Source organism: Taeniopygia guttata, chromosome Z, assembly GCF_048771995.1.
Source record: "Taeniopygia guttata chromosome Z, bTaeGut7.mat, whole genome shotgun sequence".
In the NCBI taxonomy this organism is placed as follows: domain Eukaryota; kingdom Metazoa; phylum Chordata; class Aves; order Passeriformes; family Estrildidae; genus Taeniopygia; species Taeniopygia guttata.
The window spans coordinates 52,486,401-52,510,897 of NC_133063.1; the positions used below are offsets into that span (position 1 = coordinate 52,486,401).

The 24,497-nt window shown below is 37.2% G+C and overlaps 1 long non-coding RNA gene across 1 annotated transcript in view; it reads left to right on the forward strand.

Moving 5' to 3' along the window:
* The first annotated feature begins 3,205 nt into the window (after positions 1-3,205).
* The window catches only part of LOC115491144 (uncharacterized), a 90,966-nt gene continuing 69,674 nt past the window's right edge, over positions 3,206-24,497 (forward strand). Inside the window, exon 1 of the long non-coding RNA XR_003957105.4 lies at positions 3,206-3,357. This is a non-coding gene — a long non-coding RNA (uncharacterized lncRNA). The remainder of the gene's footprint in view (positions 3,358-24,497) is intronic.

Below are 24,497 nucleotides of genomic sequence, written 5' to 3' on the forward strand. Positions count from 1 at the left end.
CAGTAGTATGCTTCCCTAAGAGCATTCAAGCCTAAAATTTATGAATAAGATAATAAGGCATACTTAAAATTGGATTGTGTTTTAGATCTAGAGAAGTGGTACATGTCTGTTTCTCTGCTGAAGGATTAGTCTGGAGCCATGTGACTGAAAATAACTGAAGCTATTTTCTTAAAGTTAGCTTGGGACAGATTCATTTAAAGCAAATAAGCTGTCTTACATCTTGCCTTTTGGCTAGAGTAATTATCCAATTCTTGTGCTACCTTGCACTTTCAAATAGCTTAATCTGCATGACAAAAACTTGGCCATAGCCAGCAGAAGATAATGTAAAAAACAAAAGAACATCCATCCTCCAACTGAAAGAAATCAAAATAACCACCCCTTTTTCTGTCTTTGTGTTTGTCCATAGCTGGCAATCTACTTGCCACTTAATAGTATTCCAGATACTTATCTTGCTTGTCTCTCCTGAATATCTGTAATTCAGAAGTATAAACAAAATCAGGACTTCTGGAAATCATAAAGATTTGTAATATTACTATAGATGACAGTTCTTCCTCCTGACAGAAACTTTGTGAAAGAGAGGAATTTTGTATTAGGAAATTCAGCGCTATTCATCATTTTCCTGGAAAGATGTTTTTAAAAGATTTCTCCTTTCCTTTATGTAGACTATTCATAAAGCTAAAATTCCATTTGTATCTACTACTGTTAAAAAAAATAGCCTTCTAAAACTTGGAGCAAGGGTACTGGTCATTTTATGTAATGACATTCCTGCCAATTCCGGAATTTAGATACTAAAGAGGGAAGGGAAATTACAGGTGAGCATAAGAAAAGCTAAATTTTCTTTTTCCAGCCCTGCTTAGAAGCTTAGCAGGATAACTCTGATTAAACACTTGGAAGAAGAAAAATGGGCGTGTCTGGGTGCAAAATAGCCATATGTTTGCCATGAATCACTTCAAAGGCCTTTTAAGTTGGGGGCTCATTTTTCCTCACATGCATATGCACACAGCCAGCTGAAAGCTAGATGCTCAGAGGCCTTACTGTAGATGACTTAGATGGGAAGCAGCAACAAAAAGCTATCCACAAACCTCAAAAGGATGCATACATTTTGGAAGAACAATTGAAACACATTTTTTGTGCTTGACAATTACTGTGACAGTCTGTGTAACAGTGAAAGAGTAGTATCACTGTAAGTATTTTACAAAGTAAGCAAAGCATTCATACACTGTTGTTTTTCTTTTCTTTCCCCCTATTTCAGGATTAAGTGCTTGGCACTCCACTTAGATGTAGGGAATGCTTATAGTTTGATTTATAAATTCGAATTGTCATCCTGCTCAGTGCAGTTGAGAGGAGCAGGTGCACGCACCCACAGACCTCTGTGATTTCCTCTCCATCCTGTGATGTGAGTGCAGGAGACTGCACTGGCCTGCAGGAATTGCTGGGGAACCCAAGGCTAGCCTGGCTCACCTGGCACTTGCAGCTTGTACCTTTATCTCTCCACTGTCTGTATCAAATACCTGACTTGCCTTTCCTGATAGCTACCTTTCCTGGTAGCTAATTCAAACAATGATTAGAAAAGAATGTTGTTGTCTAGGCTCCACATAGCCCCCAGAACTACCACCTCTTCTAAGGCGAGCTCGCTAGAAGTGGGTGGGAGCAGTGCTAAATCTGGTAACACATAAAAATTTATCTTGGACTTAAGCTTTCTTCTTAATTACAAGGGAAAAAAAATAGTAGCTGTCTAAGCAGAATGAAGCTTTTCTGTTGTGTTTGGAAGTCGTTTCTTTAGGGAGTCCCAGCAGACAGCCCCCTGGTGTGAAGTGCATCCTGGCAGTCTGCTGCAGCACACCAGGGTCCATCCTGACTCTTCAGTACAATAACTTTGCTCAAAAAATGCAAAGTCAAATACCTTTCTTTTTCCCATGCTTTTCTCCAATTTAATTTTCTGTTGTCTATCAGCAGTGATTTATGATTACACTTCAGGTGACTCTGAATCCAGGCAAAATTGAAATGGCCTTTATTTTAGGAGGTTCAGCTGATATGTAGATTTTTACATATACAGTGTAGATTCTTCAGATTCTCTTATTCTCAATGCATTCTTACTGAACTTCTATTATATTTTCCAGACTCTTTCCTGCTTTGTTCCTTTCCACAGCTGGAACAAGCTTCTTCATTCTATACCATAAGACTTTTCTCTAATAGCCACTTTCCTATGAAGCTGCAATAACATGAAACACAATGTCTCAGACTAAAAGTGGTAAAGAACGAAACACTCAATAAGATTAGACTCTTGAATCAGAGTTAATAAAGTCTAAGGATGGAAGAAAAAAATACCAGGGTATTTTACTACAGGAGGAACCATGACTTAGAGGCTGCTGTAGAAAATGGAATTTAACAGCAGGTACAATATCCAAGGAAAAGTGTCACAATCAGTCATAACTAAAATAATAAATAACTTTAAATAACTCTAAATTTTTTAAAATTTAAATAACTAAAAAGTTATTTCATTTTTATGGTTTTTTTTCCTGTTATTGATGTATCTGTTAGCCTCTTTTCTTTCGAGAAGGATGATTTAAAAAAAAAAAAATTACTGATTGTTGCTTATTGTTTTTATATTCTCGGAATTTTATTAAGCAGTTTAGAAATTATATCTTTGAGAAAATGTCTCTGCCGTGATTGCCTCCTTCAGATGCATTCATCACAGTAAATATGACAACAGCATGGAATTGCTTTTCGTCTCCTTTCACCTCTCCAGGTTCTTAGCCTTGTTAAGGTCCTGGCCACCTCCACTTAGCCTACAGTTTTATTTATCTGACTAACTCCCTGCATTCACACATTTCTGCAGTGCATTAATATTCTGTCTCTCCTCTCCATGTGGTCACTTCCCCCTCACATGGTCCCTTCCCTCGCAGAGGATAGCGGCAGCCAGGTCAGTTTTAGCACAAAGAAGTTGCTGTGCTCTTACGAGCAACATAATATCAGCACCTGGAGCTGCAGTTCCAAGAGATGACTCCCCTACACTGCAATTACTGTTCTTAACAGTGTTTGGCATTATCTTATTGCGCACCAACTCAAAAGGTCTTGTAATTATAGCTAGATTTTGTCAGCTATCCAGATTCAATCTATTGCGAATGTTACTGACTCCCATGGTACAATAAAGTATATGTAAATAACAACACCCTTTAGCCCTCATTACATTAAAATAATTTACTAATGCTGTGTAGGAGGAGAAGAGGAGGAAAAAAGAGTGGGAATTAAAATGTATGGCACTAGAAAGATTTTAAATGACAGTTTCACATTCAGGCCTTGCAATGCATGGATACCAAGCTAACTGAATGTATTAGTCAAGAACAGAATTTGCAGGTATGTACTTCTGCTTTTTTTAAAACTAACTCTCATCTGGATCCTTCTTGCATGACTTAGAGGGCAGGATTTCTGGCTGCAGCTAGAGAGTCTCAGTATTTTAGAAGAGATTGCTTGTGCCTGTGACAGCCTCCTGTTGCTGTCATTATTATCTGAGAAATTTTACCCTCTGCCAAAGCTGATACCCTTTAATGACCTACCACAGACTAACATAAGCATTGAAATCAGGCTTGTTCGTTTAGGTTGTTCTGGTTTTTGTTGGGTTTTTTTTTGGTTTTTTTTTTTTTTTTTTTTTTTTTTTTTACGTTGTATAAGTGCATATGCATTACCTTTAATGAGTCAAGTTATTTAAATTTCAGATCAGATTGGGGATACAGTGAGTGTGATGGTTCTATAGTCCTCTACCATCTGTCACTGAGAAGCTTCTTAAAGTTGCAGCCTCAGAAGAACAGCTTGGTCCTATAATCTCTTTGCTGCTGTTTCTAAACAAAGACTAAAGACAGGCTTCTCATCTACTGAGAACAGTTGTTTTGAGTGAAACCTAGTGGAGACAATAAGGCCATCTGGAATCTTCAAAGAATCTTTGTGGTGGTGCTACAAATATGTGTACCTCAGTGGTTCAGATCACAAGCTCACCTCACAAAGCACTAATGTAAATCCCTAGTGCTGAGGTAAAGTAGGTGAGTGGTCTTAAGTTGCATTCCCACAGGGAAATGAGGCATCTGCTGTTATGTTTGTATTGCTTTTGGTAGCTCTCAGTCAGATCAGACACCACTAGCTGAAGCAGCGAGGTTTCTAAATAATTTCGGGAGTGGAACAGGACTGAACAATACAGACACTTTGAAGAGATGGTTTGAGGTACTTCAGCCCAGAGCCTCTTTGTGGAATTTGGATGACAGCCTGGAATTTGAATGACAGTCAGGATTGTTTTCTGAGTGTTTTTCCCTGTCACGTATTTGTTCTGAATTTATGATACTTTACCAAAGCTACTGGGTGTTGATTCAAGCTGTCCTTAGTCTCAGAAGACAGTCTTTTTTGCAGGCAGTGGGTTAAGTCAGTCTTGGTCATATGGATTGTAGTGGACTGCAGGCATCAATTAGAAGAAGGAGCACGGAGAGGTTGGAGGCTTGCAGCCAACGTGGAACATCCTTAGGGAGCCCCTCATGGCACCAGAGGCAGAAGCGCGGGCGCTGACAGCAAACAGGATGTTTGTGTAAAGGAAAGGAACTGGCCTTCAATTAGTCCTGTTTCACCCACAGGAGTACAGAAAGTACAGAAAGATTTCTTTTTTCCCCCTGAAAACATCTATAATGCTTCTCCTCTACTGCATGTTATCTGTTTGAGTAGTGCTGGTATTGCTCAGCAAGAGGCCCAAGGGCATAGCTGATAAGGGCTCAGGAGACACAGTCCCATATGTCCTGCTAAGAACATTAATGTTTTCTGCTATCCCATTTTCTGTCTTACAGTTAGTAAGGTCTTCAGGAAATCTTGCATAAGGCACCTGGATATTTACTAGGGCTTTTGTAAAAAAACCCAAGCAAACCGAAACCAAAGAGACTTTGTCAATGGTTTTTGTCTAAAGGATTGTACAGGTGTAATTGAACCTTTATACAGCTTTATACAGTCCTGCAGAATTAAGGATGGCAAACCAGATGTATAATTTATAAATTTGTGTTTTATAATTTATGAATTTATAAATATATGCATAATGATAAGGATTAGACAAAAATATTTTAATCAGAATTAATTGCAAGAGAGTACGGGAACTATAACTATTACAGTGCAATATGAAGCAATATTAAAACAATTATATTAAAACAATTGTATTAAACCTAGGAAAAACAGTTATTAAGTAGAGATTGATATCACCCAACCATACTGATGACTTTGGGCAAATCTCTTTTGCTCAGCCTCAAAGACTATCCTTGAGGGGCAGTGAGATGCACATCAACTATAACTATAGGCTACTATATATATGAAGGAGTCACATGAAAAAATTAAATTAAATATGATATTTGCTAACAAGGAGGTCTTGGAGTAATGACATGATCTAATATGAAAAATCAGAACCATGAGCTAAGTCATAATCTTCCTCTTACAAGCAAATTCATGATATGGACAAAATAGATGCCATTTTCTCTTCTCCAGCCATGTCTCAAAAAAGTTTAAATAATTTTTACCTTTACATTTCTACTTGACTTCATTCTGCTGTTGAAATTCTGTCATCATATGAAGGTTGTCAACTATTTCCTGTGAAACTTGTCCTGAATTGTTAAAAGAAAACATTTTCACATGTTCATAAGCCTTTGACTTCTTTTATTCTCTAGATTATTTTCTTCTCCTTAAAATTAATTTGCTCAGTAATATTGACTTCCCAACAAATGATGTTTTCTGCAGAGCAAGTAGTTCATCAATGCTGTAATTGAATATATGTCACTAATCACAATTGTGATTTCACTGCTGGTATTGAAAATAAATAACATTTTAAATGACTTTTTTCACTTCACTGTTTGATTTCAAAATACAGTCTCTAGAATATCGATATTTTCCATTTGTACACTTGTATTTCTGGAAATTATGAGATGAAAAATATGTGCTAGTCTTGCACCATAAGCATGACTTAAATCATGTACATCAGAATTTTTTCGTGTAAGACTGAATATATACATTGACAAAATTAAGTCGAGGAGAAAAAGAATATTATTAGAATATTTTAAATTCAAGACTGTTTTTTTAAAAGTACTGCTTACCATTGAGATAAATAAATTAAATCCCATTATAGCTACCATAATGGAGTTCTACCTAAAATTCTGTTAATTCTCAGTACTACTTAGTGCAGAAAGTACTGAATACAATTATATATCATTGTTTCTAAGGTCTATGTAGTGCTCCAACATGACAAACAGCCCTTACTGGGCTTTGAAACAGAACCTTGAACAGCCTGGCTTGGTGGAGAAGAAAGGATGTTATTGCCGTGTGAAGTGAAAGAAGGATGGTGTATATTCCTAAGATGATTATAAAATTGTAAAGGAAATTTCAAAAATATGAAACACAATATGAAGGAAACTCTAGGAATGGATTAAAACATAAGAGAGGGGAAGTGAAATATGTGTTACATATTTTCAAATATTATTGAAAACCTGCCTGCTGCACCTTTAGGGTGAATATTTATCTGCCATTTCCCTTGGGGAATGTAAAATTGCAGATTTTAAATGCCCCATAAAAGTGCCATTGCCTACCTGCTGTGGCAGACACCTGCACTCTGGGAATCTGCCTTCCTAACATAAAAGACAGCCAACAGTGATATAAAGAATCATCTCCCTTACCCTGCTGCATTCAAATGCATTTAGGTCAATGTTACACAGGGGTTGTTTTTCTAGTTTAAAGAACTTTAAAGAAACTATATGGATGTTCACACAAATGTCTGTTGCAGTGTCCTCAAATCATCCAGGTCTGTTATACGGCCCTTGCCAAAGCAGAGACCTGTCAGTCTCCACTGCTATCAGAGCAACAAGACAGCTCTCTCCATCACAAAGCGGTGCCTTCCTCTCTGCCTGCAGCACTAACATTGTCTCTGCTCTGAGGCAGAAATTTCTGCACCTAGAAATAATCTATCTGCATCTCAAGACTGATGATGATGATGTCCTCTATATGACCCAAACATTTCCCAAACATTTTTCTAAATCTTCCAGCAGCTGTGGAGAAAGGTGCACTATCCCTTTTTAAAGGACAGGGAGATGGAGGTATTGGAAAAATTAATTAATTCAGTTCTAAGGGCAGAAATTATGTAGCTGCTACAGTTTCTTGTTTGTTCATCCAGATCTACCTCCAACAACCGTCTCATGCAGTGCTCCCATTCCAGTTTAATTCTCTTAATTTGTTGAACTGACACAGCTGTAGGAAAAAGCTGTGGCTTGTGTGCCTCCTGAGTGCCATTAGCAGGATTCCTTATTGAGGTCATGCCCATCACAAGGTAGGCATTGGGGCTGCACTACTGCCCTTGAGGAACTATTTGTTTGACAGATATTTTGTGCAGACCCCAGTGCTCAACAAGGGCAAAGCCCAGCTTGATTTTCGTAGGCGTAGAGAAAAACAACCCCATGTTATTTTACTCACAGATTGAATAAAACTTTGAAGATATATGCAAATTATTACAATGGTAAACTGATTCCTGTTTTTCAGAGCAGGTTCATGATAACCGGTACATGTCTATTTCTCCTGTGAGTATTAAGAAAGAGAGTAACAGATGAAAGGCAAAGTGTTACAGGAGATCTGACACAGAAACAATTTTTCTGAAGTTAGGCAGTGAATGGGTCAAAACCCAGGTGAAATTTACTTTTTTTCTAACATAAAAAGTGCTTGTGAAACATGGTTCAGTGTCTCTGCCCATCATATGGATATTTACCTTGCTGTATGGAGCTAATAATACTAAACTCCTATGAAGGATATTAGGGAGAAGTAAGTGTGTTCAGAGCACAGTCCTAAAGTAGATATCTAAATCAGATAACTCATGCCCTAAAAGTTCCTGTGCATGCCCTAATGACAAAACATCAGACTGGTATTTTGGACTTTTCTGTAACTTTTTTTATCTTGCATTTGGAAAATGAGCTCTCCCCTCCCCTCGCCTCCCCTTTTCTCTCCTCTCTTCTCCTTTCCCTATCATTAAGTAAAGTAGTCATACATGTAGGCTTACTAGAAAGTGTCCTCTTTTGGAAACTGTATGTAGACAGTTTTTTTGCTAGTTATCCAGTATCACTTATTGTAAATTTCAGACTGGTGACAGCTTGAAATGGTGAGGTGAAATGCACTACATATGTGGAAAAACTAACATCCATCAGGCATAAATCTCCATGAGTGTGCATCTTCAACAGAAAAGTGCTAAAAATGAAAGTGAAAAAGAGGTAATAAGTGCATATATTAAAGGAGCAATAGGCTAGGCTGGTGGAAAGCAGAATATTTTCATACCTGAAAGTGCTTACCTCATCATCCTATTCAGATAAGTTTTGAGCTACAGATTTTATATGTAAGCTAAATCAGTTTTTTTGTTGCCGACTTCTTTAAACAGGGGTGCAACTTATGGCTATGTTCACATTGTCTGTCATCACTGTGGCAGTGTGTGGGATTAATACCCTAACATAGCCTGACACTTGGGCACAGACCCTGCTGCTTCCCAGCAGCATCCTCTGCCAGCCTGGCAACACAGCCTTTTCCAGTGCTCTATGAGCCCTGAGGCTCTGTCTCCATCATCTTGTCTGGCTTTGCACTTATTTTGCCCTATTTTCCTTTTTTTTCCCCTTCCATTGCATATTCCTTCCCCCCTGCTCTTCCTTATCATCTCGATGTAAGCTTTAGTTTTGAGTGCTGGTAATTGCTTATTTATTTTGCTGCACAGCAAGTTTTTAAATATTTTTAAAAGTAGTTGAGTGTTACCTGTATCTTGAAAATGGTAAGGTGATTTCCCGTACCTGTGAGGAGAATGATGTGAATTACCACTTATTTTAGGGACATCTCAATTTCCTTCTCTCCCACTGCTTGCTGACTCCCTTTAGCTGTCTGCTCTTTCAGTATGTAGTTGAGGAGCACTTCCTATTGAGTACCTCTTGTGACTTTACTGCCATTTCACAATATGCCTCTGGCTGCAGTGATAAAGCTGGCTTTGAGGAAGAATGCTCATGTTTGTCCAAGTCTTCTCCTCCTTTTCTCTCCATCTCCTTTCCCCTCTGATTGCCTTTCCCTTAGCTGTGTTACAGGTATTTTTTTGGCTGTACAGCAAATGTTATCAGTGAACTGAAATGCTCAAAAAAGTAAACCTCATTTGTATCATCAAATATAAAGTACAATAAACAATGGTGCAGGGGAAAAGCAGCAGACAACAAATTAAAATTGACTTGCCCACCAAAGAAGGCTTTATAATGAGTACATACCCAAGATGTGCTTGGGCCAGGATGACAGATTCACTGTAAATATTCCCCTCTGCAATGAAATTGTATGGAGATATGATTCTCAGCTTTAGCAATAATCAGCTTGCCTTCCTCTGAGCATGAGTGGTGACTCCTCTAATGAAATTTGTGCAGTGGCTGAGGAAAGGTTAAACCTGTACATCCCTCCTATGCACCAGCTCCTGTGGATGGAGAGATTCTTAATGCCTTAGCCATTCACAAATTTTTTCTGAGCTTCTCCTCAGACAAAGGCTGTTCTTAATGTCCTCAAGAAATGATGTCAGACTAGTCAGGCTACAGTTTTGAAAGAAGCCTAATTTATTTGGGCACCCAGTTTATTTGAAATTAAAAGTATATGTTTAAGTTCAGATGGCTTTGAAAAGTCCCAGCTGGAGTCTGCTTACTGGTAGAAAAGGGACAGATCAATAAAGCAACCTTGGCCATGACACTGAAACATGACTCAGTACTATAATTCAGCACATAACCTCTATTGAATTTAACGATATTTATTCATTACTTTTCCTAAAATTTTCTTCTTCCTTCCTTCCAGTTGTTTATCAGAGACAGATTTCATTCAGATCTAGTGGAGAGAGCATTTCTTTCAAAGACATTTTGGAGGAGTTTGTACAAAGCTGATCAAAACTGCAAAACTGAATAATAATAAAAAAAAGACAAAGTTCTCTGTTTAATATGGAAAACACTAATAGCAAACTTTCCACGAAAACAAACTAAACTGCAAGTAAGACATACAAATAAGAATAATTTCTTTAATGCATGGTTTACTTTTCAACACTGCAGACTATCTTATTCTGAATCATCAGAGGCTGAGAAGCATCAGTTTTTGTTTTGAATGAAAAGGTCATATTATACTTGTTTTAGGAAGGTGATTTGTTTGAGTGTCTGGCAGGTCTGCAGTGCACAATGCTGTGTGGCACAAAGACAGCTGAGCTAGTTCCACATGCAATACTCTTGCTATCAGAAGTGGGGTAGCCAGAAGTTCACATAGGTGCATTTGTTCTAGTTTTCACTGCTCAGTCATCTGCAATGCAGACTTGCTTTATGAATCATAGAACAAAATGTTCTACCTACTTGCTTCCTATATTATCAGATTAAAAACTTTACAAATACCCTGTGAACTGTGTTCTTGCAATTTGTTAACAAATTTCTTTCTCTTTACTGTAGTGACCTACTTCATGTTGTAAAACCAAACCCTAGAAGATGAGTTTTACAAAAAATAAAGCAATGCCAAACTGTATGTTAGGTACACATGGCATTATACTCTACATGGCAATGAAAGTCACAGACATGACATTATGCAGCTGACATAACCTTCATATTCTGAACCTCTAGTTCTATTTTTGGGGTTTATTTTAAAACTATCTAATAATTTTTAAAGCATCCAAGTAATTACTTCACATAGATATTAAACAGCATAATATTCTTAAACCTAACATTTTCCTGTGGGCTTCACATTTTTGTTAGACTTAATTGTTTAGGAGGCTGTAAATTTCATATGGGTGCATTTGATTTTATTAGTTGTTTTTGTATATGCACTTACGTCTGCTCTGAATGTTAGACTAGAATGGCAGCTGATCCAAAAGATCAGGTAGGCAGCTGCTCCTATTGCATCCAATGGAATTTTGAATTTGCATCCTCTGATGAATGGGAGCTCTAGTTATTGTTAGTGTCTATACAAAATTCCAGAGCCCAAATCCAAATGATTGGTGAAAACCTGAGTATTGGAAGAAATCACAGTTTATACTTCTCAGTCTGAGTGTCTTTACTTCACCACGTGGTTGGTGACTTCATGCTTCCTGCAATCTACCCCAGGATGGAAAATGAAGCCATTTATGGCACCTATAAATCCAACAGTCATCCTTTTAAGATCTATTTTCTTAATTTCTTTCTGCTTTTTCTGATTTTCTGAGGCCTCCTGAAAATCTTTTCAATGTAACCAGAGTGTTTTTTGCATTTTCCATGGTGCATACCAAAAACAAAGGACTGAATAATTTGTTTAAAAACTTTAAAGTATGTAGAGATACTTTTAAAAAGTACTCATACCCTTTCTTCTTGTCACCAGAAGAAAAATTGCAAGACTTTCCTAGGTACCTAGTTAATCATGTTATTCTTAAAATGCATCTCTCTTTGAACCTCCCTAACAATAGGTATTTGCGTGCAAATACAGCGCCACAGTATCCACCAGAACTCCTCCTACAGCACTAAGTGCAAGCTGGAGGTGCTGAACTGATGCTCTACCTCTCTCAGCCCCTATACTATCAGGCTAGCCCAGATATTCGGGGCCTTGAGGGGAGGAACATCAGGAGATGGGCAAAGATTCAAAGGAGGCTCTAACCCCGATGTATTTGTCCAGCTTCTTTATTCCATGAGATCCGGAGGGAAAGAGAGCGAACAGGAAAGGTCATGGCCTTATCTAGGCTCTGGACAGGGAGGGTTTTCTGGCTCTCCACCAACCCCATCGGGGCAGGAAGGAGGGGACACTCTTATCTGATCAGAGTCACAGGGGTCCTGGTAAATGGGGAAAAGCATAGCCCGAGTTCACTGTAACACTGGACAGTGTCTGAACAAAGTGTGTTAAATCCCTGATTGATACACCTACCCCTGCAGCCCCCCGCAGTCACCAGGCTAGCCCAGATCGGCGAGGCCTTGGGGGAAAGTGTATCAGGAGCTGGGTAAAGATTCCAAAAGGGGCTCCAACCCCCGATGTGGTCCAAGATGTTTATTCCAGAGGAGGAAGGGGGAAAGAGAGCAAACCAGGAAGGGACAGAGCCTTATCTAGGCTCAGTACAGAGGGGCAACTTGAGTCCCAGACAATTGATTCAGGAAAGGAAGGAAGGGTCAAACTAATAGGTCACATCTACAGGGGTCTCTGGTGGGGGGAAAAACCATTCCCCAGAGCATTACGGCACCTGATCATTCCTGATGAGGCTTTGCATAAAATGAATCAGGCAGGGGTCAGGAATGGGCTGGATCTACTCCACCCACTCTGCACTGGAAGTTGAAAAGTGAGGGGCAAGCTCTCCCTGCCCTGCTCTACCAGGTGCTCTGGGGTGCAGCTTCTGGGTTCTGAATTTGCAGTGAAGAGAATCTGCCTTGGGCTGCATTGAGCTCTTCTCCAAGATCCCTCAACTTAAGACTGAAGAGAGGATATCTTGCAATTCTTGAATTGATTCTCCCTTTGCTGCAATAGTAGCCTAGTTTGTGCACCTCAGAGTACATGAGAATCTTGACGAGGCTATATCTGATTGGGCAGGGACTAGTAAATTTTTGAGCGATTATGTGGGTGAATTTTTATGAAATTACTGTGTAAGTCAGAAATACTTTGATAGAAGTATTTAGAGAATATGATGTTATTTATAAAAATAAACTTATATATGCTTATAAAAAAAAGCATATTTATATTGCCTTCCTCCTTTAGCCAAAGTGTTAACACTTCTCTCTCAATAAAGAAAAAAAGAAAAACACAGTTGGAAAGAGTATGAAACAAATTCACATGGACCTTTAAAAATGGTTTCTGGAAGCTCTTTCACTTGCTTTGAAGTTATAAAAATCTCAGCAAATCAGAACTTTTCATCAAGGGGTTTCTTTTGAGTTTGCATCTTCACATCTTGAACTAACGCTATCTACTTTTTCCTGTCAGTGTCAGTATGTCAGCAATTAATAGTAATTTTTTGATAATTTAACTAAACCATTTCTTGATAGTTAGCCACAAAAAATACAGTTCTGCATTCCCTCTATTTAAACTTCTTCAGCTCTACAGATCAGTAGGCTCAACAATATTGAAATGCTGTTCTTCAAGGCTTCAGAACTAAGGCTGATTTACAAGCCCTGTGGCAATATTAAGCAATTTGGATGTTTTCCTGTAGTCAGTAAGCAAATTACTCTTCCTTTCAAGTCTGCTGCATTTGATGTTTCCAATGTTTACATTTGCAATATTTTCATTAATATTAGTATATGCTTCTGATTTATATGAAGATCATGAAGGTGTAAATTTTCTGCAGTTATGTGTTATTAATGCATTTTGGCTACCAAGATCTTGGTTATGTAAGTTGCAATTGAAGCTTAATTTGTAGGCCCTGCAGGCAGCTAGTGGTAGTGGACATCATAATTTAACTGTTGCATATGTGCAGAGCCAAGATTTTCTTACTCTTCTTTGTATAGATGCAAATGAGTAAGACATGAATGTACATATTTATTGCTTTTTAGATCCATTGTTTGGCCTAATGACTTAGACTAATTTATTTTAAACGTAAGCACTCAGGCAGGGTGTCCTGGAAGCAGCAACAAAGACTTTCTCACTGGAAAAAAGCACTGTTATTTTCTGTGTTTCTATGCATGCAGATGATGTTTTCTCAATATGCTTCCCAGAAGGAAGATCTCTGAGATTATTCAGTGACGCCAGCATTGTTGCAACTGCACAGTGACACATGGTATTCCCCAGGGTCTGCTCCAGCTACCACTGGTGTGTGAAGCTCCAGCTGGCACAGCAGAGGCTTCCCTAAATGCTTACAGGTGCTGTGCAAAGCCATCCTCACTGGGGCCAGTAACAGCTGAGCTCTTCACAGCTGGTACAGCCTTCCTGCGACCAGAGCTGAACTTCTCTGGGTTTTGTTGTTGATGGTGATGGTGGGTTTGTTGTGTGGTTTTATCTCATTTGGAGCCCATATTTGTATGTGTTTTTTTCCTAGATAAGACCTCAAAGAAGAAAAAGGTAGCTAATTTGAGAGGGAGCCCAGTCAATAAAGGTTCTATCACATGCCAGGAGGGGAACCAGAGCAATTATTTTCTAAATAAATATCATACAGCATGTCAGCATAGCATATTACACTGCTTATCTGGATTATGAAAAATTACATTTCATCCAAATGTTGAAATTTTCCCAGGAAGCAAAAATGACTGCACCACTGGCTATGCAGAACCTTCTAAGGTCTGGTTTGCTATGAGAATAAACTTAATATTTTTTAGCAAAACTGTTTTCCTACCCTTTTTTCTTAAGTCTGTAAATAAGTTCTCATTTTTGACTGACTGAATGATTAGGTGACAGTGGAAATTTTATGTACATGAATGAAAAATAATTCATTAAAGGAAAATATTTTAATAACACCTTAAGAAAACAACAGGGACTAAATGAATATAAATATTCAGGGATATTTTTTTATATTACAGGTGTTTTGCAGAAGCAAAAACGCATTACCCAATAAGACCTGCAACACCTAAAAATGCTATAATGTAAAAAAAGCAGAAAATCTAATTTTACTGGTGTATAATTCCACGGTATGTCTGAACCTTCAACCAAGTATGCAATTCTGATCTTGCCAACTTAGAAAAATGTCACAGAAGAGGAAGAGATTTAGAGAAGAACAATACAGATGAACAAGTTACAGAGGGATAGTCATACATGGCAAGCAGACAAGGACATTTTTTAAATTATGAGAAGTAGAGGTCTATAGACTCATAAGTGACCTTGAAAAGATGGTTTGGGAAAGCTGGTTGGTTACTGGACTATGGGTGGCTTTGATTTGAGCTAATACAATTTCTCATTTGGAAGAACAGAAGGCTTCAGCCACAATACTTTAAAAGGCATGAATTTTCTGTTTTAATACACTGTTTCAAACTGTTTGGAACCTGAGTAAAATTTGGTTTTTGATAAGGTTTTTCAAATTGCTGCAAAATTCTTCACAAACAGCAATTTGTTTTCTGAGGAGCTAAGAGAAAAAGTTGCTTTCATTTTCTTTACCTTCTTTGTGGGTAGCACTGACCTCAGTAAAACTTTACCATAAACTTTGATAGTGCCTGGATTTTCCCCCTGAGTTCTTTCAGATTCTGGTATGAGGAGCTTCAGCTATGAAGCTGTTGTTGATTTTGAACACTTCTTTTTCCCCATATTTCTGGGTGGTAATTAATCAGCATGATCTGATGCTTCCAATTCTGTCTCTAAAATGCTAAATCCCAAGAAAGAGGGGAAAGGGGAAAGGGCTAGAGGCTAAGGAGAAACTTTGATTTACTTTCTATAGTGAATGAAAAAGTACATGGGTGTTGTCTGGTCACAAACATTAGAAGTCAAAGGGTAATCTGTCAATTTAAGAGCATAAGGGTAGGAAATTTTAAATCCTAGTTAAAGGTTTCAATCACATCTACAGAGGCAGTCTCACAGAAGAGGAGGTAGAATTTAAAACCTTACTGCTCTATCAGGGTGCAAGAGAGTAATAACTTGCTAGAGTGATGTCAATTATGAAGTAGGCTCTATTTCAAAATCATTCTTCAGAGGGCATTTTGGATTATGATAGTGTTTCACAGAAATAATCCAATCAACTCCATTTCTTTCAATATTAAGAGCCATTTTGAGGATTTTTTCCACAAATAAATTAGAGCTACTGACTTTCATCAGCCTGGAAGGACAGGAGTGAGTGATCAGGACTCACTACTGTACTTATCCTTATACTCCAATGATTGTAATTGGTTGCAACCAGAGTGGCACATCACAAGATCAAGTGGTTTAATAGGGAGTAAACAGTTTTTGTGAGGCATCAGCTGACCATCAGGAACACCTGATCAACATGTTTTCTCATCCCTCTTTTCTGTGACACCTTCCCCGTTGGCTGCAGAGTTCTCTTCTTACCTTCTTTCTCCTCTTTTTTTATTGTTGCTTAATAAACTGAATTCCCCCAAGACATCCTTTTGCCATGTCACAAATATGCAGTTTCTCAGGGATAAATTAGCCACAGGATAAAGACTCCTGCCCAGAGCACAAATAATAAATTATTAAAAATTAGTTAATTTAACTTTAGATCAGAGTAAGTAACACTTTTCCACGTGTTTGACCTCCTTTACCTGACAGATTGGTGTTTTTATTATTTCTTGGGTTAGTTCTGCCTCAGTGCAGTCAGCAAGACAGATAGCTCAAGGAATTTGATGATCTTCTTTCATGATGTTTTATATCTGCATGAAACATTTGCATTTAATTTCATATGCATTTAATCTTCTGCCCCATAAAAAAGGTACAGTTTTATTTAACTTTTTAAAACGTTTTTTTTTTCTGTGTACATCACTGAATAAAATAATTCCATGGAACACGCAAAAAAAGGTAATATTTGGTCAGCATAAGGAATAATCTTTCTACAACCAATTTCACTGAGCTAATTTACATAAAAATATAAGAGCACTATTTCTGAATTAAGGTGAGGGAAATAATCTTCCCTTTGAGAAAATTCACAAGATACCTCAATTTTCATTTACATTGCTTAATATATTAGATCTTTCTAATAAGCAATAAGGTTTCACAAAAATATCTCAGTTCAGAATGAAACAATCCTCGCTGTATATATTTTCTTAAAAACACAGAGGAGAAAGCTCCAACAATGAAGAAGCACCAATATTAAAGTACCACCACCCCTGGGAGTAATAAAGTGTGTGAGCAGTGGGAGAAGCCTGTGCACAGGCACTTCTGCCTCTGGGCATAGCATAGCCCAGATGACTGCTGAGTGCCTTTCCAGACTTGATTTTTCTGGTCCTGTGAATGCAGGGTTAAAATGCAGCTGTTGGACCCTGCACTTCCACAGCCATGGTGTGCAGCCTTTCCCTTGGTGAATTCCTAGATATTTTCCAGTGGGGACATAGGCCACTTTTCCATGTGTTTGACCTCCTTTACCTGACAGACTTGTGTTTTCATCCTTCCTTGGAGTAGTGTAGTCAGCAAGGCTGACTGGGTGAGAGGCAGGTTTTGGCTACATATGGCTAATTTCTTGTACACAGGATGAATACTTACTTTTATACCTTAGTAAAATTCCTGTGCCAGACACTTGCCAAAGTCAGTGTACTGTAAGGATAGAGATACTTCCCACAAATGCTGGTGAGCAACTGACTCAGATTATCCACGGCCCCATAATTTCTCAGTTTGGATACTGGCAGCAAGGCAAAGTTGATCTCCAGGAAGTATATTTTTCCTCTGTATGCAGCAGAACTAAAAATAATAATAATAATAATAAAAAAAACCTCTTTCCTTTGTGTAGATTTCATGTGAAGCAGACATGCTATTTTTCCCTGAGCTATTAGTAAAATCTTGCTGTATTGAGTTAAAGGGTTGAATGAAGACATCAACAGTAAATATTTTTTTCAAATACCCATTTTCAAATGAAGCTCATAGAAATTTATCTCTATTTATTATAATAAAAATGGGAAATTCTCAGAGTGAAATAGCAAGGATTGTTTTATTAAATTCTGGGGGAAATATTGCATAAAAGTTTGCATAAAACTTCCTCATTCTAACATTGGCTCTAACAGATAGGTGGGTAAGCAGAGAAACAATTCCCCGAAATGCGTGTGTCTGCTATATCAAAGACATTCTCTCTATACATTGCTAGCCATGAATTTAAAAAATAAGCTTTAATCTCTATCTCTAACTCTCCAATAGACTGCTAAGCAGCCAACATGTTGTCAAAACTTCCAAAACCTGTAGATAGTCATCTCTTTCCCTGACATGCCAGAGAAGAAAGTAAATCTCTGAATACTGAGCTGGCACTTCCATCAAATACTTGTTTGTGGTGATGTTCAGATAAACAATCTCTTCTAATAAGTCATCATCTTTCATCTCCAGACTACTATGGAGCTCATTATAAACAAATTCTTTTGAAGTGCATTGCTGAGAAATAAATTCTGGTGCATTTTTAGAATTTGAACTCCCAGTTACCTTGCTGATAATGACATCAGCTAGTATAGTACTTGAAAAAAAAATCCTTCTCTCAGGTCAGTGATGTTCTCCTTTGTAACAAAACTGACTGGGCTTGCTGTTGTTGCTTTAGAAACTATGCAGTGTCAGGAGTTCCATGGGTTATTTATTTGGGGAAAGGAAAAGCAGAAACTTTGGCAAATTCAGTGAACTGCTTATACAATTATTCTTCGGTGAGCTTTTTGTGCAGTTACAGATGAAAAAGCAGAAAAAAAAATGTAGAAAATAAAAGACAACTTGATTCAACGAGTTTTGACCAATATATGTGAGAGGTAAACATGAAAAAAATATTTTATTTTTGTAGCCAGATTTATGACTCTTGTTATAAGGTTTATGATGCTTGTTTGATTTCGTATTACCTGAATGAAACTTAAAAATAGGAAAAACAATTAAAGCTATTTTCATTCTCCCTCATCTGACTTTCTTCCTTCTCCATTTCTGATATTGTGTATTTTGATTAATTTCAAAGGCCTGTACTTCACAGACACATTTAAAATAAGTTACATAGTTATTTGTTGTAGAATTCATGAAATTACATATGGAATATCCACATTGCCAGTGAATATGTCAGCCTCAGCTGCAGTGTTTATTGTTCAGATTCTTGTTCTTCAATTTAAACTGTAACACACAAGCTTCTGGTTACAGATATATATATATATATATATAAAGTTTCTGAGTTTTAAGAAAACAAAAAATGACAAAGCATGGATGGCAAGAAAACCATTACAGCATGACAAACAGAAATGCATGGATGCCCAAAAAATGAATGAGAGGAACATCAGCATGAAGAAAAAAAACCTCTGCATGCCTTGCACTATGCCATATTTTATGCTAGTAAAATAAAGATAAAAGTGCAACCATTGTTGCACTATTGTGCAGAAAAGTGAACCTGAACCAGTGCTTCATGGGCCAAAGGCAACACTTTTTAATAATATACAGCTTTATATACATTTCATAATTATAATAAAAAAATATGTTTTAACATGCTGATTTTTATTCTATGTCTATGTCTTTTAAATTTATATATGCATTCTAAATATGGAGGAAATATTTAAGTATTAATAAATAAGTACTAAGTCCAGGCCTCTGAACCTGAGTTTTGAAGGTGCTTTATCCCATGCTGAAAATACACAGGTGCAGAGAAACCCCTGATAGACATCTGTGGATGCACCTGTCCTCTTATAAATTTGCTCAGCTCATCCACTCATTAGTGTTGTCCAAGATAGCCTCCTTTAATGAAAACACTTAATTTCTAATTACAGGTATAACTGTTGGTTTTCTGGTCTTTCAATTCACTGTAAGCTCAATGTATTTATAATTCATTGCTGTGTAAAGTCCTGAATAACAAACTCTTTTTGTATCAGCTGTGAGGGTGGCCTAAAAATAACTAATAATATTTATGTGCTTAGAACAAGATTACTATTCAAACAAAAAAAATCAGATTCCCAGAAGTAAAAAATTCCCCTTTCACTATTGTCCATCCAAACATGACTCCCTTTACTGACAATTTGTTTCTGCTGTTGTGCAAAAGCAAGCGGAGTTTTACTGTCATAGCAAAGCAAATTGCCACTATTTTGACATAATTTGCTTATATTTGTTGGATTTTCTAAGGGAAAATAAATAATTGCACATTTTAAAGTTAAGTACTGTTAAGAATAATGTCCTTGTGGATCCAGAACCTGACATTATTCCTGAAACCTAAGTACCTACCTGGCACTTGAATTGGGGCATATACCTCACAGATTTTCTGGCTTATTCTGGTCTTCCTACTTCTGCAGTGGCCTCTACAGCTATTTTAAGTGCAAAATCTTAGCTATTTTGAGTCGCTCTTTTGAGTCACCTTACCTTGGCAAAATCTTTCAAGAAGCACAAGAAACAGAAGGAAAATACTGTTTTTCCCTCCCTTCAAACCATCCTGCAAAATTTGAGTGAAATTGCATAGTATGAATTTAAATAACATGTTACTGCCTATTTTCTACTGCTAATTTTTAAAGGATGGCAAACCCATTGGTCTTCAGTACAGTTCTCAAAGTAAATTTTCCTACTGCAGTGGAAAGTACGCTCTGCAGTGGAAATTTTCAAATGTTTTAAATGTTACAAAGTCTCCCTTAAAAAAGAGATAATTAATACTTATGACAGAATTGAAAAAATGGTATCCAGATTTACAGGTTTCATTTGAAATTCCAAAAATTAAGGGCTGGCAGGATCAGCCTTTGAACCTGATAATAATGTTAACTTCTGAGAAGTGTTAGGATATTTATTTGTATGTTTGTGGTATTTTCCCTAGCATTATGTTGTAATAGTACTAAATGTCTGAATTTAATCAAGAGCTTTTTTCTTATTCAAGGTGCTTTTACTCCACCTGTTAGCTGTTATATCCACCATGCAAAATCTAGGATATGTTACTGTCCTTTGTTTGCAAATATACATGGACCCTGCTGTGGACCTTTGTGCTGAGGGGTGTATGAATACACAGCACCAAAAAGGGGCTGCTCTGTAAAGTCCTTCTGCTTTTGCTGTGTGTTGTGTTTGTCTCTGCAATAACTGAGTGCCTTCCAGTAGTGTACTGAGCAATGCAACTACCATCTGGCATGTGTTTGTTCGCTCACTGCCTCCCCAGGGGAAGAAGTGTGTGCAGTGGAGTGTTATGTTTCTGAATTTTCATACATAGATACTGACACGTGCTTACACTGGAAATGACAAGGTCAAAATACATGCCTTGCATTGGGAATGAAAAACGGTGATGTTTTGAATGTTCCTTAGTTAATTCTGCATATTCCAGCTCTTGAACAAGATCTTCCTGTTGCATAAGAAGATGCATTTTTAATTTAATGCAGCATTTTCCCTTCCTGCATAGCCTCTAGTCACCCTCTGTCTTCAGTAAGGAGTTGCCAGGGGCTTCCGTCCCTTTCTCCAGATGGTGTTGGGAGCTGAAGGCAAGAAAAAGGAAAAGGAAAAGTTAAATTTAAAAGTGTTCATGCTCACAGAAATGAAATCTGTTCTTCCCGAGATGAGGAAAAGTCATGACACAACAAATTCCCCACTCATTCACATCCTGTGCAATCCCATTGAATACAAGATGCTGTTCCACGTGTAAATACATGCACCATTTGATTGTTATAAATGCACCAGTTGCTCCAAAACTTGGAACCAAGCATCATTTTTACAAATAGAGTATTTGCTAAAATACAACAAAAAATTCTTCATGATTATTCAAATGGGCTCAAAATTGAGAGAATAATTATTGAAAAATGAGTTGCTCAAAGGATGATGGCTTTTAATGTCCCAGATTCTTACATATAAAGATAGTCTGTCACACTGTTGCATTAGCCTAGCTGAAATGCCAGTGATGAGTGTTTCTGATAAGACAGAGATCTGTTTTTCTTCAGTTATTTCATAACACAGAATGGTGTCATGTGGATTATGGGTACTTATGCTTGAAAAGAAAAATAAACCTCCTGCGTACAGATTTTTTCCCAAAGGAAATTTTCAGAAGGTTTTTGAAGAAGTCAATGTAAGTTCACTTGTAATTATTTAGTAGCCCCTGGATGTGCTGCAATCAAGAGATCTCTTCCTTTTATATATTTAAATAGATGGAATCACTATCAGTTTCCTAATTCTTTTCCTCCATAGTTAATTTTTATTCCTCCTCAGCCTTCCTCAGGCAGTGGAAGCTGCCTGTGTAGCTGTGCTCTTCCAAAATTTTCCTATTACAACATTTTTTTTCCCCTGTAGATTTTTTTTAACGAATTAAGCAGCAGAAATTGATGATTAACTCATTAGTAACAGTTTGGGATTGGAGAGATTCTGATTAAAAACTATGGTACAAGGCAGAGAGCAAGTCACTGGGAAACAGTTCTTCGAAATCCAGTCCTGAATACTACCACTAATTTCCTATGTGGTTTAAAACATGGTAGTGAACTCCTTTGTAGCTGAGCTCACCCATCTGTCCATGAAACATATAAGTTTATCCAGCAGAGATACTACATTTAATTTTTTAATTAATTTCACAATTTGGTTCTATAAATGAAGGTTTTTTCTTAAATTTTTGCTGGGCTTTTAAAGCGCAAATTAATTTGGAATAATTTTTGTGTTACTTTTGTAGCTCATGGTATAAGCTAGTAGAAACCCTTTTCAAAGGTCATTAAAAATGCCTTCAGTTTACTGGGTAATTTAAACTTTTGATGTTCAAAATCTCACATAAAAGCTCTTGAACCTTTCATCTGCTCTTGTAGTTAATGGTGGTTTAAACTAGAAGGAATATTAGTAACTTTCCTATGTCACAGAATATGTAGTTTTCTGTAAACTTCTATGAATTGCATAAGATCATCCTTTATTTCAATTTAATCCCATAAAAATATACTTGTGGTTTTTTACTATTCATGAGAGTGTCTTTGTAAGTGCATTACTTTTTACTTATGTGATGGAAATCAAATTCTTTTTAAAAATGTATTATGGAGTGTCTTTCACAGTACTGTTTATAAGTAGTGTTATTTATAATTTGGGTAGTTATGACAGATCAGTTGTATAAAAATTCTAATTTTTTTCTGATTTATTTAAGTTGACTTTCTTTTTTTTCCTTTTTTCTTTTTTTTTTTTTTTGGCAAATATAGTTTTGTCATGTGTGTATTTTGCTTTTGTCATGATGTTTGTCACAGGGCTAATGTATTCTGCTGCATATCCTTGGATTGGCCTGGATGCATTATGAAATGGCAGTCTAGGGCTAGACTAGGCTGCCCATTTCACATAGTAAACCAGACAGAGATGCCTTTATAGGCACTGGTAGAATCAGTAGCTTCTTTCAGTGTTTGAACCTGTTTATTCCTCTTCTACTAAGGGCAAAATACAGGCAATGACATCTTTTCTGTGCTGTGCAGTTTTGCAATATCAAACTGCATGCATTTGAAACTGAATTTTGAATGTGTAATACCCAGGTACAAGCTTGCCAGTATCAGTTGCTGAAGGCTACAAAATCTGCACTGAAATCCCATCCTCTGCTCTTTGCTCCTGGAGTTCTAATCCATCACCTCCTGCATAAGTGTATTGCACACATCTTGGGGGTTTAATTTCCTTTATGCCATAAGACCTTATTACAGGTGTAGTTGGTTTGTTTCCTGAGTATGCGGGTATCCAGCCTACAAGATAGTCAGGGGCTTGGGAATGTTTCACTACACTGGGACTTCTGCCATAGGAAAGTTTGGCAGACCCAAGCAATTAGATGTGGGGAGTTAAATGATTTCTGCTCCTGAAATCTATAGCCCATTGAGTGATTTACTTAAAACCCCATTGCAAAGAAACTGAATAATCCAGTGAAAATCACAGTTGGTCTTAAACTATCACTGCAGAGAAAAATGGTGGCTTAAAGATGCAGAGAAAAAATAAAGATTACAAGACAATTTCATTCTAAGTGGGGTCATCTGAAGTTCATGGACAATGGTAGAAGGTGCTGGGGGGACATGAGAAGATGCTGGATTGCTTACCCTCTTTCTGTGTTTCATTACTTGCACCAGTGATTCTGGGATTCCCATGTTCCAGAATACTCCAGTGCCTTCCAGGAAGACTGGTCCTCAGCCATTGCTCATAATTTTGAATATAAATTTTGCACAATTCTATATTATTTTAATTTTATATAGACATTTCTGAAATGGTACAGAGAAATTTTGATCTGGTTCCCTAGGTGTATCATATCATATTGATAATTCAGAGCAGAGATTGTCATTCAAGTGAAAGTGTTATGAAAATCATGCAATAATGCTGCCAGCTATGCCATTTAGAGCATAAAACACGGTTTTCTTTTAAAATTAATGCAAACCTTCCCTAATACGATTACACTTGTGGGAATATTTGCCAGAGAGAACACAAGCCAGTTAGGCATTTCTTTGTGATGATCCATTACAGTTCATTCTAAATCAGCTATAAATATTGTTCCATTAAATTTGTTATCTACTACTGTCATTCTGGGTCTTTCACAGATGAATCTTATCAGAATAAAGAGCTGACAGTACTTCTTAAAATGAACTATGCAAGTCAGGGTTACAGTCCATAACTTCCCGTGTCCTCCCATACCCTCACTATCTGCTGGGTGAAAACTGTTACTTAATTTGACACTTTCATCCATTTTCACTCTTGAAGGGGATAAGCAGAGCTTGACTTTGTTTCAGTCAGAGGAGATAAAACTGAACATGTATCCTAGAAAATCTTGACAAAAGCGTATGTGAGTTTTATTTTAATAAATAAAAAAATGAAAATTTCCAATTTATTTAATTTATGAAACTTGAATTACATATGATGGAATGTTGTGACAAGGGAAGTAATTGAGGTAAGACCTGTGTTGTGTTCAATACTTACAGTAGAGTCTAGACAAATAAATACTCTTTTCCACTTTTTGAAGAGTGCCTAATAGAGGATGATCTGGTGGCCTCTAAAGTCTAATTAAGCCTCATATACTCTACAGAATG